The sequence below is a fragment of the Miscanthus floridulus genome, chromosome 14 (assembly GCF_019320115.1).
Source record: "Miscanthus floridulus cultivar M001 chromosome 14, ASM1932011v1, whole genome shotgun sequence".
In the NCBI taxonomy this organism is placed as follows: domain Eukaryota; kingdom Viridiplantae; phylum Streptophyta; class Magnoliopsida; order Poales; family Poaceae; genus Miscanthus; species Miscanthus floridulus.
In genome coordinates this window covers 15,353,477-15,364,124 of record NC_089593.1, presented here as the reverse complement: position 1 = coordinate 15,364,124, position 10,648 = coordinate 15,353,477, and positions in this window count along the sequence as shown.

Sequence of the window (10,648 nt, the reverse complement as noted above, 5' to 3'; positions counted from 1 at the left end):
GAGAAGAAGAAGAATGGAGAAAGAAAAGGAGGTTAAGGGTTTGAGAGTTCACTTCGTTTACCGGAGAAAGGAGGTCTGGAACAGTTCGGATGGAATGACAAGTCTATTTATAACAGCAATGATGATCAGTTTCCAGCCCTCAATCCCCACTAAACAACGAACGAGGCCTTAATCTTTTGCAAACTCGAAACCTTTCTTAGAAGGCTAGAAGGGTAATATCAAAGAGCACTTGAATGCAGAAAAGTTTCTCGTAAAAATCAATTGGATATTTGTTGATTGATTTGTTGGTAGTATTGAACTGATTTAATCGATGATTTAAAGTTTAAACCTTCCTGACAGCAGACAAAGATAGTACATAGGAGTACGTCGGGTACGTGTGCTTAGCTTCGTGAACACCGCGCATGGCAAGGCAACCGAGCGTCCGAGCCATTCAGCCGTTCATGAGCGATTGTGTCCGTGCTCGTGCACTGCCGACAATGCATGCAATCACATGGCCGCGGCTCGGCTGCGTGAGTATAAAAAATAGTCTCCGCGCTTGGCGAGAGTGAGACGACAGACAGACTGCTCTGCTGACTGCTTGTCCTGGACGAGAGACGAGACCAGATAGATCCAACCGCCCGGCCATCATTCCGATGCAGTCGCGTGACCAACGCTGCCGACGCCCTAATCTTTTGCACGGCCCGGCGTTTTGCTCAGCTCACGGCACAGCTAGCCAGTGGCGGACCCAGGATGTGAGACCAAGGTAGCCCTACTATAAAATTCAAATAAAAAGTTCAGCAAACATAGCTATAAATTAACCAAATTACGATAATACATTTAAAAGGTTAGAAACTTACATAAATACTCCCTCCATACTGGTAAAGAAAGTCGTTTAGGACATGATTTAGCATACCAAGGAATGATTAATTAAGGGGTATTTTTCCCTGTTTTTCCTTATTAAATAAGGTTGCAGGTATTGCCTATCCAACAAACTTTCATAGTTGGATTGGTAAGCGCGCTGCAGCCCGATGCAAGAGGTCCCCAGTTCGATCAGGCTCGTTATTATTTTGAAGAGCTCGTGGATTTGCGGTGTCTTCGGCCTAGGCTGAGACGAGAGTGACCGGGAAAGCCGGAAGGAGAGCGTTTGGGTCTTTCTGAAGAGTAGTAATAGAATTTTGGGCCAAATTTGTGGGTAGTCCTGGGTCTACCTAGACTGCCCACTGGGTCCGCCACTGCAAGGTCTACCTAGACTGCCCACTGGGTCCGCCACTGCAGCTAGCCCCAGGCATATGGGTGGGGGGGGCTCTTTGGGATAAGACATTGGGTCAGTGTCTAGCAAAGTTGCCTATACCAGGTATTGCTCAAAAAAAAAAGTAGCGATATAGACAATCGGTTTTGATGGTCAAGATCGCTGTCTAGCAGGTAGTACTAAGTTGCATGTTGGGTTGTGAACTGATCAGATCCATGGTACTACTAAGCAGGGCGGCGACAAGAGCAAAGCAAACGAGGTGGCAGCGGGTGACACATTATTGATCGAATCAGCGGGGAAATCTCCTGTCTTTTTTTTTTCCTTTTCACTTAAATGAAAGAATGTTACGTACAGAAGGCTAAAACAAAAAGGAGAGTACAAGGCAACCAGGCCCAAAAGAAAAAAACTTTCCTATTACAGATAGCTATCTCTCCGAGAGCTAAGTGATGCTTGTCTTGCAGGCTTGGCCTTGGTACAAGCCAATCCAAGTTCATTCTTGAAGTGTCTCTTCCATTCATTGACATCAGCTCTACCATTATCAAAGATGACACCATTTCTTGTACACCAGATCACCCAGCAACATGTTATGAAGATTTCTCTAAAAATAACACTATCAAAATCAGCTCTGGCTTGTAGTATCATATCAAGGGGTGTGAGGTTCAAGTTCCAGGTTATTGGTATAGTTGACCAGCAGTTATTACTGAAAGAGCACTCAAAGAAAAGATGGAAGATAGTTTCTTCATTCCTGAGTTGCAAAGCACACAATTGTGATCATCCAGATCCATATTCTTTCTTCTCAAAATATTTCTTGTGTTCAATCTATCCCTTAGCAGAAGCCAGAAGAAAAATTTATGTTTCCCCGGATTGCTCGAGCCCCAAAGCCATTTGAAAAAGAGGGGAAGCTGCAGTGAAACCTATTAGGATATTGTAGGCCTTTTTGCTACTGAATTTCGAAGAACCCCTTGAGTAGTTCCATATATCATGCATCTCATTATCCCAGTCTCTTTCAATCAGGAGGGTGTCAACAGCCTGTAGTTGATCAGCAGCTATACTAGACAGGGGCAGGGTGAGTGTTCTATCAACATTGTGATCCAAAAGGAATCTAATTGAGCATTTGGGCTTCTTTGTAAAAGAGAACAGCTGGGGAAATTTATCCTTGAGGGGCTGATCAGTCCAGGAATCTGACCAGAAAAGGATTGTGTTACCTTTATTAGGGGAGCAGATTGCCAATTCTTGGAATTTTCCAAAGAGTTTCAATACATCCTTCCACCAAAAAGAACCAACAGGACATCTTGCTTGAGGGGGAGTTTGTGCATTGGAGTAAAATATGGACCATGTCAACTTCACCTAGGGGACATCTGCACAGTTATAAAATTTATCTAGAAATTTCATCAGGAGGACATCATTCTGCTTTTGGATGTCAATTGTGCCTAGTCCTCCCTGAACCTTTGGCTTACAAGCTGTTTCCCAAGCAGCTAGGCATGAGCCCTTCCTATTGATGTCACCTTTACTCCATAAGCAATGTTTTCTGAAAACATCTTTCTGCTTGATAACTTGAGGTGGAAGTTTGAGGCTGCACATGAAGAAGGTTGGGAGAGCAGAGAACACAGAATTGACCAAGGTCAGCCTTACATGATAAGAAAAATATTTACTGATGCCAGACAGTCTTCTTTCAATTTTGGATATTATTGGAGTAAATTCAAGCAGAGAAGGTTTGGTTGTTCCCAGAGGAAGACCAAGGTAGGTAAATGGCATACTGCCGACCTGACAACCAAAGGTGTTGGCTAGGTGAGAAGCTCTGTTATTGTCCATGCTAACTGGCACAAGGAAAGATTTGTTAAAATTCACATGGAGCCCAGTAGAATCTGAGAAGGGCCTAAGCAAACCCCTAAGGTTAAAGAGCACTCTTGCATCTCCTGGCAGTATCAACAAAGTATCATCAGCATTATATATAAGAAAACTAATTGAAAAAGCATAACTCAATCTACCATATGCCTATTTCAGAATTACGTATTTTTTGTGATGACCCTCCAATTGTATATCGGACTAAATTAAGCTATCACCGTTGACCCACACTCAACTTAGGGGGGTGTTTAGTTCGAGCTACTAAACTTTAGTAGCTACTAAACGGTTTAGTCACTTTTAGTAACTCCAGAGTTACTAGAGAGGACTAAAGCCCTTTTAGTAACTTTTAGTCATAGCGTTTGGTTAAAAAATTAAAGTGACTAAAATCTACTAAATTTAGTAGCTACTAGGCGAACCAAACAGGGGTTTAATCTAGCTAACCCAGTACGTCGTCCCCTGGTAGCACCACTGATCGATGCTAACTATCTAGCTACCAGCAAGCGTTCATCTGGGATCATGTCACATAGGTGCACATATAGTTCACACAAGTTCACTTCTCATAAAAACATAAGTTTTAAGTCTTACAGCGTAGATTCAACGATACATCAGTTAACATCACATGAGTTGACATCATCTAAGATCAACATCAGAAGTTTGTCATCAAACAGACAAACATACATAGTTCATAAACCACCAGCCAGCCATGCCATACTTTTTTTTGTTTGAGTGAAACATGAAGGGCAAGCCAAACGTCTAGCCAACAAGGGTTGTTTTAGCCTCTCCCAATAATTAGATTTTTGTCAATGCACTTACACTATCTTATAGTTATATTTACATCACTCTATTACTATATTTACAATAACTTCTTCGGTGTAATTTATTGGACATAGTGATGTAATTTAGGAATAACACAAATATATGCTAATTTTTTTTAAAAAATATATAAATTATTTCTATGGATTCCAGACATCAGATAAATATACGTTAAATTATTCACAAATGTCATCAAATTGTTCTAAAAAATTTCAGAAAAAAATACAAATTATAAAGATGATTGATGGGAGCAGACCTAGGGTCCCGTGCGCCGGTCCAGAGCCTCCATGCGCGGCCACCACCCTCTCTCTCTCTCTGCGGTCACATGCAGGATGCAGCAGCAGCCAGCAGGCTCGCAGAGGCGCACCCTTGCCCAGAAAGAGCAAGTCATATCGGACAGCGGAGAGAGTCAGATCCTGCGGCTAGAAAATCGCACGTCCACGGCCGCTAAAACAACCGGATGTTGTTTAGCAAATCCGATTTATTAAATACAAAAATGGAGTTTCAGGCTACAACTAACAAGATGGGCCATCTAACTAATAATCTTAGCTCACCAAGGAATCGGGGGCATAGAAGTAGTCGTAGATATAGGGGCATGCTGATGACTTGCAAAACAACTTATATTAGAATAACACCTTGAGTATAAGAAGGTAATACTCAACAGGTCTTATCCAAAAATAAGTGCAATGGCCATGTGGTATGGCTTTAGCAAGGGATAAAATTTGAATGTCGCATAAAGGCATAAAGGTTTTCTATCATCTAAAGTATAGCATGGTTGAATGAGCATAATCAACTAAGCAAGGTTGAAGCTTGATCTTCCACGAGTTCTTGCGTCGCATACACTATTATGAAGCTAGAAGTCATAGAAAATGCTCATGAACGAGGGCGCAATATTCGAATAGTAATCGTCATAGTCTAAACTCTGTAGAGGAGTCCATACATGTTTTACCCACTCAAGAGCGAGGATAGAGCTCATACAACCTGTCGGTATGTAGTACGAAGTATCTCACGCCTCAATCTTTCTCAAGCTTGACCAAACAAACCTATCGATGGTTCTGCGATGGTCCAAGGTACTAGCTCTCTAGCTAGCTACTCTACGCCCCCCAAGTCGTGCTGAATCCACAAGGTAATCTGGTCGCAACACACAATTCTAGGCTTTCCATCCCCGATCCATGGAAAGCAGTTTGGCCCCGTTCGCGGGTCTGAAACTTGACTGAAATTAGCTGAAAATACCGTTCCGACTGAATTGTTGTGAGAGAAAAACACTGTTCCGGTAGAAAAAAGAAGTCGAACAAGCCGAATACAGGGTAAGCCGAACAGGGCCTTTGTATACAAGGGTGATGTTCGAGACTGCTACAACAGATGCAACGGTCTTTAGCTGTTCCTAGCAGCAAGTTATGTCATTCGAGGACCCCCCAGCCTCGTGACACTAGTAGAGAACCGACTTTTAATTTTTGGCTTTAGTCCCGGCCAGAATTTGGTCCGGGAGTAATAGAAGATTTAGTCCAGGTTGAAACCATCAACCGGGACTAGAATCCCCCACCCAATGAATAGTGCAGCAGGAACCTTTAATCCCAGTCTATGGTAAAAACCAGGACTAAAGGTCGCATCTCAATCTCGGTTGGAACCACCAACTAGGACCAAAGGTCCCGCTGGCCTTTTATGCCGGGTTTTGGCTTCAACCAGGACTATAGGTTGATCCTTTAGTCCCGGTAGGGTCCATCAACTGGGACTAAAGGTCCCACCTATATTACCCGCTTTCACTGTCCCCCAAGGCCGAGACACAGGCGGTTAAATCTTTGGTCTTTGCTTGTGCGCGTGTGTTCATCCATGTTCTCGCTTGGGGGAGCAAGTTCTTGCTCTCGGCCGCTGGCTTCATCTTCAATCTTCTAAAGGTTAGCAACTTCATCTTCTAATCTTTTATTGTTAATAATGTAGATCATTTCATGATTTAGTAATAAACATAATAATGGTAGATTTTATTTTTATTTATACATTATTTCTACGTAACCTTAAACATTTATAGTTTTCTAGATCTTTGTTAGAAACATTATTTCTTGATGAGAGTTAATAATTGTTAAAAAAATATGTGCAAAATGTTGAAGTTTACTTGGCATGCATATATATATATATAATATTGATGATTTATTTTTTTATATGTTTCTCTAATATATATTGTTGTATAGTATATTTATATGGGGTTCTATACTTATTGGGATGTTTTTTCGATTTTTTAGTTACGATGAATAGTGGCGGATTTCCCCAGCCACATGAACCAGGTTTCCATCCTGAAGATCTTCCATTCGCGCCATCGCCAGATAGGGCCGTTCCACGTCACCCAGACCCATCAATAGTATAAAATATTTTTAGTTTTACGTGCTAATATATTTTTTGCATATATACATTCACTCATAACATGATTGTTGCATATGTCATAGACTATAAAACTGGTCAAGTGGTTGAAAGCAGGACTATGGTTGCTCGGGGTGTGGGACATCTTTGAGATGACCACAAGTGAGGTCGTGAATGATGAAGGAGACGAGTTATGGATATGCAGTCTCGCCTTTGATATCCCCATTAGGTACAATAATGAGGTCCGCCTGGACATCATGCAGACTGAACGATAGTTAGGCGCCCAGATGGATGCTTGATTTCTCGTCCTCGAAGATAGATGCTTTACGTCAGCATAGTATGGATGTGCTGCGAGTAAGCGAGAGGCATGCGACATTCAACCAAATGGATGTGGTACGTCGTATATGATATAAGAGTAAAGTTTATTTATTCTTATTATTATATGAGCACTTCCTGATATTTTTTGTTTGTCCGCTTGTAGATTTTGCTCTATGATTTCATCTATGCTACATGTGGCTTGTAGCCCATTCTCACGCAAGCTATTAAGCGACTGGGGTACGCTTGGGACTTCGTGGAAGCGATGGGCCAGAGGACGACAATTGACATCCAGTATTGTGTGAGATTTAGGCAGAACCAGACCATCGATATTCTATTAGTAGGCTATATCTATGGGATGCCATGTCCTCAGTGTTGTGAGGCAATGGAGAGTGTTTTAGTGCGGGCCTTGCATTACATAGACAATGATCGTGGTTACACAATTCGAGACATACACTACTGGTAGTGAAGATAGGCTGGGGTTACAGCAGGTTAAGATCCACGTGTTGGTTAGGTTTATTCGTACGGTTATATTTAATTAGGTTTATTCGAATGGTTATGTTTAATTTGGTTTATTTATATGGATATTTTATTTATGTTTGTATGGAAGTTAATTATGTTCATAAGATTTATTTGTATAGATATTATAATTATGTTTGCATTGATTGAAATTTAACCCGTGTAGGATTGAAATGCATATGCAAATAAAAAAATCAAAGAAATAAAAACACAAGGCATTATGTAATTATAATAAACAAAAAGAAACACCCTTTTAGCCCCGGTTTGTACTACAAACCGGAATTAAAGTGTACCTTTAATCTTAGTTTGTGTTACAAACCGGGACTAAAAGTCTCCCACCTACCACCACTGCTCCCACCTACCACGCCGCTTAATCACCACTCATCCCACCTACCATCCCGCTTCTCACGCTTATAAAACCGGCCATTGGGCGCCATTCATCTCCCAGGACGACATGCATGCAGTGTTCTGTTGCATCCAATTTTATCCCAATTCATCCGTTGTTGTTCGCCCAATTTTCTATCCACATATATGGTCACTCTGTGGGAGAAAGCCCTCCGCATGCAAATTTTATTGCACGTAGTCAGCAATGATGCACACAAGAGGTACTAGAAGAATGTTTTTGAAGATGGAGCAATGTCGAAACCTGGAGAAGCTGGGTGTGACGCCCGTGCAACATAATTGTTGCATGGGCTGTCTGCTACGTTGATGGATCCATCAAATGTGGTGTACTCTGCCTATGGATTGTCTATCCATGCAAGGCATGAATAGGCTATCCGCAGATTGATGGATCCATCCAAGGCATGAATGTACTGTCTTCTGAGAGGCATGGGTTCATCGGAGCTCGCACAACCACCCCCTTCGTCTCCAAATAGGAGTAGTTCGTCATCCACCTCTGGCACCTATTTGACCCTACTTTAATGCTAGAAGAATGTTTTTAAGTTGGTTATTTTATAATATGTTGGTACACTTTGATTGTAACATTAACCTACTCATAGAAAAGTCTTTGTTATCGTAAATGTAATTTTATTATTAGGTCTTTGTTATCGTATATGTACCCTAAATATTTATTCTAATGTTCTCTAAGATCTTTATTATTGTTTTCGATGTCGCATGCGTCTCATAAACGACCTTAGATGAAGAAATATCTAAAATAAAAGTTGTAGATCTCGAAAAGTTAAACAACTTTGTAGTTGATAACTTTTTCATTTGAAGTCATCTTGTCAAGGAAAACTATGTTTGAATTTCTCAAATTTGAAATTTGAATTTCTAAAATGACCTCAAATGAAGAAACAATCAATATGAAAGTTGCAGATCTTGAAAAGTTATGCAACTTTGTAGTTGATATCTTTTTCATTTGGAAACATCTACTATTTCAAAATTATGTTTGAAATTAATTTTTTAAAGAAGTTTGATTTCTCTTTTTAATCTCTGACTAAAACTTCTAACTAGTCTTTCTCCGTGATACTAACTTCAAATTTGATGATTTTTCCTAAAATTTTCTAAATTCATGCTCTATCAATTTATTGTGTTCTTACGGCTTTCATTTTGGTCATCTTTTCATGTCAATTTGTTTTATCAATTTAAAATTTGATTCTCAACAAATGGCAACTTCAAATAGCATTTTAAAGAAGTGAATGAATTCAGCTGCGAAATTCATAAACATAAAAGTTGTAGAACTAATCAAGATCTACAACTTTTATTTTTTGTCATTTCTTCGTCCGACAAAGTGGTAGTGGCTATAAGAGAGAGATGTAAATTTGTGAACAATGTGCACTAACACTTTGTCAGATGAAAAAATGACCAAAACAAAAGTTGTAGATCTCGAAAAGTTACACAACATTATAGTTGATAACTTTTTGACTTGAAATCATTTTATCAAGGAAAATTATGTTTGAATTTCTTAAATTTTAAATTTGAATTTTTAAAATGACCTCAAATGGAGAAACATCCAAAACAAAAGTTGTAGATCTCGAAAAGTTATGCAACTTTGTAGTTGTCAACTTTTTTATTTGAAATCATCTTGTCAAGGAAAACTATATTTGAATTTCTCAGATTTGAAATTTGAATTTTTAAAATGTAATTATAATTTATAGCTTATGTTATTAAACATTTAAAGCATGAAACAAAAGCATTATAAATTGTATATGAAAGCAATTTTGTATTGTAATTTTTTGTGCTATATTTTTTTACTACGCAATTTCTAATTTTCAGCCTCTTTATGTTAAAGGAAATGTCAAAAACTGTTGCATGGGCGGGAAACGACGGCAGTTTCGGCACGCACCAAAATTTAGCTTTAGTACCGGATTGGACCATCAACTGGTATTGAAAGACCTCTAGTCCCGGGTGGAGGCCCAATGTAGGACTAAAGGTAACAACCGGGATTGGAGGTGCGTGCCCTCGGGCGTCGGTCTGGAGCCCTATAACCAATCGGGACTAAATGACCTTATTCAATCCTGGTTGTAAGGTCCGGGACTAAATGACGGACCTTTAGTCTCGGATTGGTAATCTCGATTAGGAAATCAGGACTAGAAGGGGTTTCTCAACCGGAACGGCTACCCATATGTGCACAGTGCACTAGTGTCATGACCCTAGCTAATATAACCCTTGGGGCGGTCATCGAGTCAAACTTCATTCAAGCGGGTCAAGTGTTTTAGATCATTGGTCCCTCGTAATGTTGGTTACCAGACAAGCAAATTCTACGTTGTGAGAGAACCGTGAAAAAAAAACATCGCGAGTTCGACGTCTACTGTATCTAACCAAGCAATTAATATGCATCGGCATGTTCGTTTCGTCGTAAACGATCGTGGATTATTTACTGCTGGCTGGTTTGGTGTGAGAGAAAAATATTGTTTTAACTTATAATCCACGATCGTATACGAACAACTGAACAGGCTGCATGTGTCACGTTCTAGAAATAAACGACCTATCAATGCTGCATGCAAGATGGTGGGTTGCACGGACCTTATTATTATTATTATCGATCAATTGCATTATCGATCAATTGCTGTAGGCGGTTTGGTGTGCGGATGGAGGCATGTCATGACATGAACGGGCCGGGCGGCAATCAACGCCGGACGGAGAGGAGGATGCTGTCCGGCTGAAGTCCGGCCTCCACAGGAAATCGAATCGGTCGGAGAGATAGCACATGCATGTTCTTGGCACTATGTAAAAAATGATTTTTAGCGATAGTTTATTTTTTTTTTTGTAGGAGTGGTTGGTGATAGAGCTGTCCCTATAGTGACGTGCTCGGGTGCCCAGACACCAGCCGCCCCTACAAATAGAACAGCAGGGGCGGCTGGTGATATAAGCCGCTCCTACAAATATGGTCTGATTTGTAGGGGCGGCCCAATCACCAACCGCTCCTGGAGTTGCTATTTATAGGGGCGGCTGGTGATTGAGCCGTCCCTACAAATGCCCTCGTATACATAGCTCCGATTTGTAGGGGCGGCTCAATCACCAGCCGCCCCTACAAATGACCCCCCGTATATATAGCTTCGATTTGTAGGGACGGCTCAATCACCAGCTGTCCCTACAAATGACCCATATATAAAACAACTGCAACACTTTCTTCCT